Source organism: Odocoileus virginianus, chromosome 2, assembly GCF_023699985.2.
Source record: "Odocoileus virginianus isolate 20LAN1187 ecotype Illinois chromosome 2, Ovbor_1.2, whole genome shotgun sequence".
NCBI classification, from domain to species: Eukaryota; Metazoa; Chordata; class Mammalia; order Artiodactyla; family Cervidae; genus Odocoileus; species Odocoileus virginianus.
In genome coordinates this window covers 59,001,150-59,014,284 of record NC_069675.1, presented here as the reverse complement: position 1 = coordinate 59,014,284, position 13,135 = coordinate 59,001,150, and the positions used below count along the sequence as shown (strand labels likewise).

The 13,135-nt window shown below is 39.0% G+C and overlaps 1 protein-coding gene across 1 annotated transcript in view; it reads right to left on the bottom strand.

Moving 5' to 3' along the window:
- The window catches only part of UGP2 (UDP-glucose pyrophosphorylase 2), a 177,412-nt gene that overhangs the window by 146,472 nt on the left and 17,805 nt on the right, over positions 1-13,135 (bottom strand). Inside the window, exon 2 of the mRNA XM_070480154.1 lies at positions 7,352-7,563. The gene's annotated coding sequence lies outside the window, so the exon portion shown is untranslated. The remainder of the gene's footprint in view (positions 1-7,351; positions 7,564-13,135) is intronic.

Below are 13,135 nucleotides of genomic sequence, written 5' to 3'. Positions count from 1 at the left end.
AGACTTTACACAATATAACTTTAGGACTTAAAGATATTTCAAATAATTCAATGGAATAGAACAGAGACTTCAGATATAGGTCTACACATATGTGGTCCATTGATTTTCAACAAAGATATGAGGCAATTCAGTGAAGGAGTTATAGTTTGGGTTTTATTTTTTTTTAATTGTGCTGGAACAATGGAATATTTATATGCAAAAAAATGAACTTCATATCTCTTACCATATAAAACCTTAATTCAAAATGGATCATAGTCCAAAGTATAAAACATAAAACTATGAAACTTTTATAAGTAAGATTAGGAAAAAATCATAATAACTTTGGGTTAGGCAAAGATTCCTTAGATGTCACAACCAAAAGGATTATTCATTTTAAATTTTTAATAAATTGTACTACATCAAATTAAGAACTGCTCTTCAAAAACACTGAAGAGAATGAAAAGACAAGCCACAGACTGGGAGAAAATATTTACAAATCACATATCAGATAAAGGACTTGTATACAGAATACATAAAGAACTCTTGAAACTCAATAAGAATGCACACACTAAAATATGGACAAAAGATATGAACAGACATTTAACCAAGGAAGATATTCAGATGGAAAATAAACACATGAAATATTCTCAAAATTGTTTATCTTTCAGTTCAGTTCAGTAGCTCAGTTGTGTCCAACTCTTTGTGACCCCCAAGAATCCCAGCACGCCGGGCTACAGACTACAGTCCATTGGGTTGCAAAGAGTTGGACATGACCGAGTACACACACACTCTCCACTAGTGATCATGATAATGATGGTGGTGTGTCTACATCTCAAAATTACTGTATTAGGCTGCTCATTACTGCTGAAGGAGTGACGGTTGAAAAAGCCCAAACATGGCCACACCCTTCCTACCAGAGAGGAGTTAATATTGTGGGGGGTTTCTCAGGCAGACATATGAACACGTGTGCCCCCAATTTGAGCCAAAAGTGTTAACCTGGAAGGACACTGGCCCTGCCAGTACCACATATCTTAGTTTTGACTCTTGGTATGATACTTGATCCAGATTCTGGAATAATCTTGGACTTTCTTGGAGAGATTGAATCCACATCTTTGGAATAATGTTATTAACACACAGAAGCCTGAGACATGTGATATGGCCAAAGTAATGGCCTAGTGCATTTTCGGAGGAGATACAGAACACCTGACAAATCCTTTTACCAAACCCTTTGAGGGCCTAGTTCAGGTCACACCCCACATTCTTACAATAGGGTAGGATTCTCTGCTCTGTCTGGAGCTGGGTGTGTTTGCTAGCAGAATATTCTCCTTCATAAACTGTATCCTGCTGCTTTTCCCTCCAGCTCCTGTAGTTGGCTCCACTGGCCTTAAACTCACTCTCCTCCTACCTCAGAAAACGCTTACACACCCTTCCCAACCCCTTAATCTTCAGGTTTCAGCTGAAACGTTGTTTCCTCAGTAAACCATTTCCTTCTCAACTCACTGTCTTTCCTGTTCAATAATTGGGATTTATGTAGTCCTATTTTAAATATCTACCTCCAGACTATAAACTTCTTTTGGACAGGAATTTGCCTATCTTCTTTATAATATCATTATATCTTCCTTGTCTAATAAATGCCCAGCATTTAGCTCTTCCCATGCATATTTGCTTGAAGCCTTAGTCTAGTTCAGGACTCCTCCTTTTTAGCTAAGCAGCTCTTTCAATTTTCCATTTTTTTACTCACCATGTCCCCTACCCTACCCCACCCCAACATGAGCCCCAAGAGAAATCTGGGTTAGAAGAGGAATCTGAATGACAAATATAGTACTGGAATCAGAGAAACTATGCCCTTCTGGTGACTCAGCCTTTGTTTCTGGCCCAAACTTTTCCTCCAGGCTCTTCTATTAGGTCGGATTTTCTCTTCAAGAGGCCTCTTGGTCCTTCCCCCAAATATCTGCGTCCCTTCCCTAGTACATATTCTCCATCAGTACAGTCAGAGTTGTAAAGAGGCCATTTCTGGAGGCTGTTAGTGTAGTGTTTGTGGCTTTCTTCACCTCCCTGCCCACTTATAATCTTTGAATCCACACTTTATTTTTAACTACTTGCCAAATCTGCTGATTGCCTGGTTGTTGATAATTCAAAATCACTTAAATCTGAAAATCTTAAATATTCTTCAAAACCCAGTTGACATTTTGGTGTTCTAGGATCACCCAGGGGTCAGGAAGTCATCACTCTTGGAATCACACATTGGCCCCTGGCTAGCCCTGAAAACCCTATTATTTATAACTATTTTTATACTTTTGGGAGGAAAATAATTTTCATGTTATTCCTCTATTATGGAGATGATAGGATTAGTTTTACATGGAGCCAAAAATTGAAAAATTCTCAGCTGCTGAGCTGAGCTGAGCTGAAGTCGCTCAGTCATGTCCGACTCTTTGCGACCCCATGAACTGTAGCCTCCCAGGCTCCTCGGTCCATGGGATTTTCCGGGCATGAATACTGGAGTGGGTTGCCATTTCCTTCTCCAGGGGATCTTCCCAACCCAGTGATCGAACCCGGGTGGGGTTTCCTCTTGGGATAATGAAAATGTTTTGGAACTTGGTAGAGGTTTATGTTATATGAATTTTATATAAATAAAAAAAATTTTTTACCTCAATAAAAAATAACAATAATTCTCAGGAACATACAAATTCTCACACAAGGAAAGAATTTCAGTCAGTCATCACTGAGGTCATAGAATTCCCTGGAGATGTGGCCATCTATGCCCCTCTGCCCCCCACCATTACATTGTCCCCTATTGCATTTGAAGCCAACTGGATTTAATCTACTAAAAATATTCCATTTTTAAAAACAGCTTATAGCAGCAAATTGTTGGCATAGAGGAATAGCCATAATGGAAGCAAACAAAAGTAACTCCTGACTGATCTCTGAATATATACTTTATAAGAATGTTTTTCTACATAATTTCATTAATCAAAATACTTTTTTGGTGTCACATTTCAGAATATATGAGATAGATTTTGGTTCCATGAAGTTTTAGTCACACCAAATTAACAATATGTGTGTTTTTGATGAATTTCAACAGCTATACCGTTCTCACTGTGAATGAATTCACTTAGTCAATAAATAATTTTGGAGAACTTTCTATGTGTCAGTCAAGGTATTAGGTATATAGACATGAATAAACATACACCTAACCAAAATCTATGGTCAAATAATCACATTAATTATGTAGATTATCATGTTTCAAATATAGAAAGCTATAAAGCTATATCAGAAGACACAGGTGAGCTTCAGGGCATCAAGAGTCATTGTCATGGTCACTGCCTCATCCTCAGAATATATGATAGGTCTAGCACATCAAAGAAACTCATCAAATGTTTTTTGATAAATGAATGAGGCTTCACACAATTATACACTATTTTCACTGTTTTATGTGGTCCTTCTGTAGTACAGCATGACTCAAACCAGAAATTACTAATTTATTGGCTATAATTTGAAAAGGATAATTAATGCTTTCTTTCTCACCATTCTCAATGTGCAGATATCATTTTCATGTCAAATCTTCAGACTGGCTGCTTTTAATTCATTTGTCCTGTTCACATAAGTGGACTGAGGACCATAGAAAATTCCTACAGAATCCTGTAGAATTCTTCCTACAGAAGAAAAGCATCCATCTTCCTCCCCATCCCCCTTACTCCCTTCAGTCACCAAATCTTCTCTGTTTTCTGAAGATTCTGACATCCATACCAGCCTCTCTTCTCTGCCAAGGTGCTTGGACTCAGTGGTTTAGCTCTGGGTTGATTGCCCAGAGTTGGGTTCATAACGCACCCACTCACAGGCATGGGGTCGCAAAAGAATCAGACATAACTTAGCAACTAAATAACAACAGCAAAACAAAGCAACTTTAACCTCAAGCCTGCCCTGAACCTCGGCCAGAAAGTGGTGGTGATCTTGTGATGGTCCTGAAGAACCAGGCTAAGACTTTCACTTTTATTTATTTGATGTGTGTGTCTTTTTTTGTTTTTTATAACAGTTTTATTGAGGTATAATTAACATACAAACATTGAGCATATTTAACATGAATAATTGGATAAGTTTTGACATATTACATTTGACTTCTAGAACCAATGTGTATGTTTTTTAAAAGATTATTACTGTCCAGGAATTAGCAGCTAGGACCTAGCCCAAAACAAAATAAGTTTATACCGTACATTGTAAGACAATGATCAACAATGGCAACAACATGCCTTTTCCAAGATTCCTAAAGTAGACCAAACCAACTGATTTATCCTGGATCATTACCTCACTCACTCATCCCACACTTGGACTATGTGTTAGGAAGACTAGAAGGAGGGAGAATTTCAGGCTTGTGAGTCATCCTCCCTTGGGGGAGAAGAGGGAGTCTTCCCCTCTCACCCCAGACCAAGGGGGCAGAGGAGGAGCAGGAAAGGCCAGTAACACGCATAGTATTAAGAGGCTGTGAGATAAAGCATTGAGGGGCCAGGTGGAAAGCTGTGGAATCATAAAGTTGGGGTGACACCTTCTACTTCAGGGATTCCTGCAGTGGGCAGGCCTTACCTCGGAAGAATTCACACATGCACCCTGCGAGAAGGGCAGAACTGGACTGTCACACAGAAGGCATCTTCAGAACAACAAGGTTAACCAGAGAGAAGCAACAACCCATCAAAAGAGGAAGATATCTTTATCCCAGTCACTTGCCTGTCCTGCCCAACACTGTGAAGTTCAACTTTGGAAGAGGGAAGGAGGAGACAACTCAGAACCAGGCCCCCTAATAATCAGGGCCCCAGCTCAGTTCTGCCTTGGGAGACAGGGAAATGAGATTTCAATTGACAGTGAGATTAAAGTCTTTAAATAGCAGAGTTTAATGATCAAAATAGGACTCCCCTATAGATCAAATGGTAAAGAATTTGCCTGTGATACAAGAGACCAGGGTTTGATCACTGGGTTGGAAAGATTCTCTGGAGAAGGGAATACTTCTCCACTCCAGTATTCTTGCCTGGAGAATTCCATGGACAGAGAAGCCTGGCGGCCTACAGTCCATGGAGTCTCAAAGAGTCAGACACGACTGAGCAACTAACACATACACAGTGATCAAAATGGTTGAGTGAATGAGTAAAAATCTGGCTGGCACATGAAGCCCTCAAGCAGGACCACCTGCTTGGGTATAGCCTCCTAGAGACTCTGTGCTCAAGAGTTTAAATGGTCTGTGGTCATCATCTTGAAGTTCTTTAGTACTTTCACCTTCAGATTTGTGTTTTGTAAATGCAGGCTCTGATAGGGCAGTGAAACATGTATCCCATAGCCCATGTACAGCCCCACCTCCCACCACCGCCCTGGATGGATTCTCCATTGCCCACCACCCTGTTCTCTGATTCCCAGAGACATATCCAGCCTCCCCCTCGCCACCTCCTCCCAGTAGTGGCTGCTTCCCTTTACCCCTGTGGGGACCTAAGTGTAGACATAGAGAGGTTAGGGTCAGGTGGACATGGAAGTGATAACCCCATCCTGGGGAAATGTCATTACAGCATGTTGATCAGGGACTTGGCAGAATGAGTTTCTAGACCACCCCTGATGCAGGAATGTAGTGCATCCAGGGGTCTCTTGTCCACTGTGGGTTGGGGCAGTAGGCTGGTGGGAAGAGGAGACTTCCTCACCCCTGACTGGGAAGCAGTGCATTGCTGTAGTGGCTGATGGCGGGGGTAGCACCTCACAGTTAGTGGGTAACAGGGGTCACCTCTCCACTGTGTGAAAGATTCTACATTCAGTGCACAAGGATCCCCGTGCCTGAGACAGCACTGCATTAAATAACAACTTTAAACTTCTGTGACATGTTAAGAGAGAGAAAGAGGAAGAAAGGAGAAAGATTTATATTTTAGTCCCTTTAACAAAATACGTTTCCTGGACCTGCATTTTCATTTTGTCCCATACACTGCAGTTTTGTAGCTGGTACCACTCTCACGCCTCCTTTCCTCGGGGAAGGACTAATTTCCTATTTGTGAGTGTCCTGCACCTGACCCACAACACCTGAAGATGTGACAATGCTTTCCAGTCAGCTTGCTACCTCCGTATGGAAACTGATGTAAACTCAGGGGCTGAAGCTTCTGTGATATAGGGGGCACTGCTTTAAAAAATTATAAATACAGAATTGCTGCATCCCTTCCTAGGACCTTGGAGGAGGACTGTGCAAGGGAGGAGTCCTGAAATTCATGCTTCATTAACTTTATGGTCACTCTACCCTGTATTCATAGCATTGTTGTTGTGGTGGTGGTGGTGGTGTTAGTAGCTCAGTCGTGTCTGACTCTTTGTGACCCCATAGACTGTAACCCACCAGGATCCTCTGTCCGTGGGTTTCTCCAGGCAACAGTACTGGAGTGGGTTGCCATTTCCTTCTCCAGAATACCCTCTGCCTACTCATGGGTTCCCTTTAAGAATCTAAGAGTTTCTTCAGAGTTACAAAACTCTTTTGCTTACCCTGAAACCCACAAATCACAAGCTAAGTAGTCATATTTTTTTGACAGGGCAAAGAATAAACTTTTGTTAAGACCCTCATGACTGCAGTATTTTTCTTCCACTCTGCTTTTCTGAAACACAGGGGGTCATTTGTGACCTCTGTGTGAGGCCTCTTGTGCTGAACTATTCCTAGACTCTTCTTTATGAAAACTCTTGTCAATTAAATGATGCTGGGCTGATGAGTTCTGCTTATGATTTCATTCTACAAAGAAGAAAAAAAAACTCTTCCTTTAATTGTTGCAGTCTCTCCTTAGTTTAATCCCTATCTGAGAAGCTACATGTTGTACACAAATTGAAAACACAAATAAATGTAATAATCCCTTTAAAAATAATAATATTAAAAATTATATGAAAATGTAACAATATATATACCCATATATATAAAATTACAAAATTACTGAAATGAGAACATCCTTTATCTTTATAAAATTCTGTTGAAGATTCACTCCCTTCTCAAAACCTGTTGTTTCTTCCTATCAACTTTTCCTAGAAAGGTAAAATATAGTAAAAATTGTAGCTTCTATCTTGGGGTAACTCAAGGGAGAACAAAATTTCACTGCATTGTGGGAAAATGTTGTTTAAAGTCTGATTATCCATATTAGTCATCTAACCTGACAAAATTCACCAGATAATTGCCTTTCATTTCACGCTATGTGGCACAGGTTGTAGCCAAAGTCTATAATGAAATGACTGAACATAGATGTTGGAGATTAGTTGGTTGGTTCTATCAATGACAGAATTTTTTGGCAAACAATTTCACCTGCTATTTGGAAATACAATTTATTAGGTTAGTTAAGGGAAAAAAAAAACTTAATCTCAGGTTGGTTGAAATTGATCTTACCTGTGAAGTTCGTTTGTGCAGGACGTGGTCTCAATGAGTTAAAGAGTTTTGTGCTGCCTTTTGTTATAGTAACCAGCAACCCCTTATCTCAGAAGCTTGATCACAACAAGTATTTATGTCTTCATCACTCTACCTGCAGAATCCCGTCACCAAGAGGGTCTGTGCATCATGGTGACTCAGGGACCAAATCTCAACATGTGTCTTTGTGATCACTACAATAAGAGAGAAGAGAAACATGAATAATGCACTGGCTCTCAAAGGATTTGCCTGGAAGTGAGAAATATCATTTTTACCCACAATTCATTGGCCAATGTAAATCACCTATCTATACCTAATGCCAAAGGACATGGAAGTACAATCCTATCATATCTCTGGAAGACGGGCCAGAATGTTTAGAACAACCCTAATAGCTAATCACCTTTTGGTCCCCAAATATTTAACTCACTCTACTTATGACATGCAAAATATACTCACCCACTCCCTAAGGAAGAAAACCTCAAAATTCCATACAATTATGGCATGAAGTACATAATCTGAGACCTTTGAGTAAGATGTGGTAGTTTCAAATCATGATGCTACTTCTACCTGTACCTTGAAGTGTAATACATATATTTATAATGGTAGCATAGGAAAATAAGATAATTGTAATAAATACTCTCCTTGGGAAAAATGGCAAATACACAGCAAATAGGGATCTGTAGGAATTCTGAAATCCTGCTGGGGAGAATTTTTGAGAGCCACCTTCCTTAACGAATTTTATCAAATTACACCTTGATATTGAGACACTTCTTTTGCTCACTGTTCTTTGTGACCCCTGGCTACGCCTTTTGGAAGAGTCTTTATTTTTCATTTTCCTCTTTGGCTGAATCTGAAACAGACGTTGAGGAATATGCCTCTTTCAGGACTGAGCAATTTTCTCACCCCAGTTTCTGATGGTGGACAATGAGAAGCCCAAGCATTGTTTGAAATCTCAAAAAAATTACAGTCTCTTTTGGTCTAGGTAGGTGGCTCAAACACAGCTCTCCTAAAAATTTAGTAGAGTTTTTAACCTGTTTGACTCTTGTCTGCTCTACTTGCCAATGACGATTGTATAATTCTTTTTGAGACGTGGTTCTACCATGCTTTCTGTGCTTCTTTATTGCCATCTCTCTCTCTCTCTCTCTCTCAATTGTAAACCTGTGTACGTTGAGCTTACTAAACTTTGTTGAGAGAATCACACTTTATCTCTTTTTTCCTGAGCCATTTTGACCAATTGAAAAGATTTTCTGGTTGCCTCTCAGCAAATCAACCAGCAAAATCAATACCCTAGGAACTATTAGAAATGCAAATGATCAGACCCCACCCTTGACCTGCTGACAAAAACAGAAACTCTGGTTTTATATATAAAACCAGTTAGGTCCTGTATCCATCATGTTGCAACTAACTGGTATATAGACCCCTTGCAAGAGGCTTTGGGGTAAACATAATGTAGTGGTAATTACACTAGAAAATGTCCTTGAATATATGGTCTTAGGTACATCACTTGGCATCTCTGAGTTTTCTTTCCTGAAATTCTATTACAGACAAAACCTTCATGTACTATATAAATGTTTGCTAAGCGCCTTCACATTGTTTTCCTTCCTTTAATCCACAGATACCTTGGTGACATTTTTAGTATTCCTGTTTTAGATGAGGAAGACAGAGCTCAAAGAGACTAAATGACTTGCCTAACATTTCCTAGCAAATGACTGAGTGAGTCAAGGTTCTCAATTTTATTTTCCTGTGTGTGTTCTCCTCCCACCATGACTGCTCCTAGTCGCAGGTTGAAAACTTTTAAGTTCCATTGAACACATATAATGTATTACTATATTTGCTTTATTTTTTTTATCATAAACCAAATTGTCACAGAGTGATGATAATCCATGACCAGAATTTTGCCATCTGGTTTGCGTAATTCTTCATTATTAAAGGACTAACAGACCTTGAAATAAGGCTATATTCTCCTTAAATTGTTACAGTAACAAGACAGCATGAAACAATTCAGAGAGTATAGAATTTTTACAAGTGCTATTTCTGTCGTTCCAACAAAGTATAGTCAAATAAACTTACTTTAAAAAGAATTTGTCTTATCCTCAAGAGAAATATGAGCAAAAACTATTTTTTGAGCTGTTTAGGACAAATCAATAACGCTTTGAATTAGAATTCCTTGATGCAGAATATGACAGCCAAATTAGGAAGAAAAATTTCCCACACTTGAGGTTCATGTTACAACTAAGGTTGTCTCTTCCTCATTAAGCGAAAATAATTGAAAATATCTTTTAATTGAATGCTTATGTCTTCTATCTGAAGTTTTACTGTTTTCAGAGGAAATGCAGTGAGAATTATTTGGTCTGTGACATAAATCAGTGCATAGGAAACATTTTTCTCAAGGGAGATTCTCAAAGAAGGGGTGGGCTATTTTGTTCTTAAGTTTCTAGTTTTCTAGATATTGAGTATGCAGACAAATTACATATTCTCTATTGTGTTTATGTCTTGGGTTTCACTAATAGACATTAGTACTTTTTTGCACTGTTTTTTTTTTTAATGTCAGTTACTTAAAATAAATTGAAAACATTTGTTAAAGCTAAGACTAGGATGTTGGCTTTTCAGATAACCTATTGGAATTTCAAAGCTTTTGCCTCTGAGATGCTGTTGGCAAGAACAATTTCATGAAATCAGAAAGAAATTTTTAAACATTATGTTGGCATGGATACACATAGTTGGAAATTTGCTCACTAAGATCAACTTTTGTTGTTTTTATTTTAGTTACTCATCTCTTGAATATTTTCTCTTCCTGATTCATTTTCCAAATTGTAGTGGAGTCTGCCAGATGTGCATCTAAATACTGCCCTGCCCCCTTCTCCCACTATAACAAAAGACACATGGCTAGTCATCTATTTTGCATGTCCTTGCTTTTCTTGCTATTTAGATGTGTGATAAATTTACTCAAGTAGAATATAAGTAGTCTTGACCTGTGAATACCTTCCACAATGCTTCTCCAAGATAACTTTCAATGATTCTTGATTCCTGGTATTTATGTCCCTGCGTAATCCTCTCCTCCACTGAATATAAGTGAAAGTCACTCAGTCATGTCCGACTCTTTGCGACCCCTTGGACTATATAGTCCATGGAATTCTCCATGCCAGGATACCGGAGTGGGTAGCTTTTCCCTTTTCCAGGGGATCTTCCCAACCCAGGGATTGAACCCAAGTCTCCACACTGCAGGTGGATTCTTGACCACCTGTGCCACAAGGGAAGTCCCAGGATACTGGAGTGGGTAGCCTATCCCTTCTCCAGCAGATCTCCCTGACCAGGAATTGAACCAGGATCTCCTGCATTGCAGGCGGATTCTGTACCAGCTGAGCTACCAGGAAATCCCACTGCTGAATATAGCTGACCTATATATTGCAAAAGAGATAGAATATGATTTCCAAGTCTAGGTCATAAAAGATGTTATGACTTTCTTCTTGCCCTTTTAGATCACTTTCTCTGAGGGAAGCCAGCTGCCACACCATGAGGATATTTAAACAGTCCTAGAGAGAGGCCTGTGTGGCAAGAAGCTGAGGCCACCTGCCCACAACCAGCATTAACTGAGTTACAGTGAAAGCCCTAGTTGACTGTAGTTACAACAGATATCTGACTGTAAACTCATGAAAGATCTTGAGACAGAACCATTCACCTAAGCCACTCCCAAATTTCTGACCTGCAAAAACTATGAAATAGTCAATCTTACAGTTTTGATTTAAGCTTCTGAGTTTGTTATGCAGCAGTCTATAAGTTATATAGCAAATCCACTGGATGGCAATCCCCATGACAATCTTAGAAGCCACTTGTTGAAGGGTTTAGAGTGGTAATCACCTCAAGTTCCTGGGTGCCCTTGTAGAGAAGAGCTTTCTCTGCTAGTTTCTCAGCTTCCTACCTCAACCTGGATTATTGAGAGAGAAAGAAACTTCTTTAGAGCCATTACATTTTGTGGTCTAAATTTTATAATGGTTCAGTCTGTCCTAACTAATACATCAACTTTGTATTCTATTCTTTCATACTTTAAGCCTTATGTATATATGAGGATATTATTCCTCTGAGTAAGGATTACTATTGGAATAATAGTAATTCTTCAAGTAGTTCTTTAAATAGTATCAAAAACATTTTATTGTTTAAAAGGCATGTGATTAAATATTCACTGCATATTCTCCACTTGAAAATTCTATTTTCTTTGACTAGCACTGTATGTTGACTAGCACAGTTGCAGATCTCCTTTACTTGCTAGAAGCACCTAACCCCAGCTCCTGTGGGGGTGGCTGTTAGTGGTTTACAGCTAGCCTTCTTCTCCAGAAAATTTCCATCAACCAATGGGAACCAACTCACTCAGGAAATTAAGTCCTTTCCATATATGACCCACAACCAATGGTCAAATAAGATGATGTGTCAAAATCCAGCCCTATTGCCAAAAAGGTTGACAAGTCTGTGGTGCTGTTTGTATCCAGAGTCCTCCCCTATGTAAATTTGGCCAAGGCTATACATTATCTAGCTTCCCTGGTAGCTCAGTCGGTAAAGCGTCTGCCTGCAATGTGGAAGACCTAGGTTCGATCCCTGGGTCGGGAAGATCCCCTGGAGAAGGAAATGGCAATCCACTCCAGTACTCTTGTCTGGAAAATTCCATGGATGGAGGAGCCTAGTAGGCTACAGTCCATGGGATTGCAAAGAGTCGGACACGACTGAGCAACTTCACTGATAACGTTATCTAATACCAGATCCTTGCTTGGCAGTTCTTTTGTTTCCCTGTTATGCTCCTTTCCCTCCTTTACAAGTTTTTCCCAAAGAATGTTCCCTCAATAATCCACATGCACCCAAATCCCTATCTTAGATTCTACTTCTGGGGAATTTGATCTAAGACTACCTATTTCCATGAAACTGAACAGGAGAAGTGAGATCTTCTCCGTTATTTACATTACTGATATATTGGCTTTAAGAGTGAAGAAAATGTATTCTCAACCTGTAAAAAAGTTAGTAAATGGAAACCTTAATTAAACAGAGTCAGCAAATCAGAATGGAGAGTTCTCATGCCCTAGGACAATAGTAGAGCCCAACATGAAGAAGAAGGACTCTTCTTATTTCCTGGCAAGGGCTCAGCCAATGAAAGCCCTTCGTTTACTATAACCCTCCCAACTTCTTTTCCCCTCTATAAAGGAGTTCTCTTGTCATGCAGAACTTGCACATAGCTTACTATTGTTGCAGACCCTGAACTAGATCTTCACTGGAGAAATATCTTGGCATTCTGTTTGTCTTAGGTCACAAGACAAGTTCAAAACTTTGGAAAAGACTGCATAAAAATGAGAGAGAAAAATTAAGAAAGCCAAAAGCTGATAATCTTCAGATATCAACAAAATTCATAAATTCTAAAACTGATCAAGAAAAAGATACAACATAAATCACTAATATCAGAAATAAACAAGAAGTTATCACTGTAAATGCTACAGACATTAAAGGATAATAATATAAAACTCCGTACCAAAAAATCTGATGACTTAAAGTGGGTAAATTTCTTGAAAAATACAATTTACCAAAGTCAACACAGATTAAGCAGAAAATACTAATAGTCCAGTATTTATTAAATAACTTAAATGTATTGTCAAAAACTTGCCATAACAGAGAACTGTAAATTCAGATGGTTTCACTGGTGAATTCTATTATAATATCAAGCAGTCACTAAAGAAATAACACGCATCTTACAAAAGTTCTTATGTAAAATAGAGAAGGGAGGAGTAT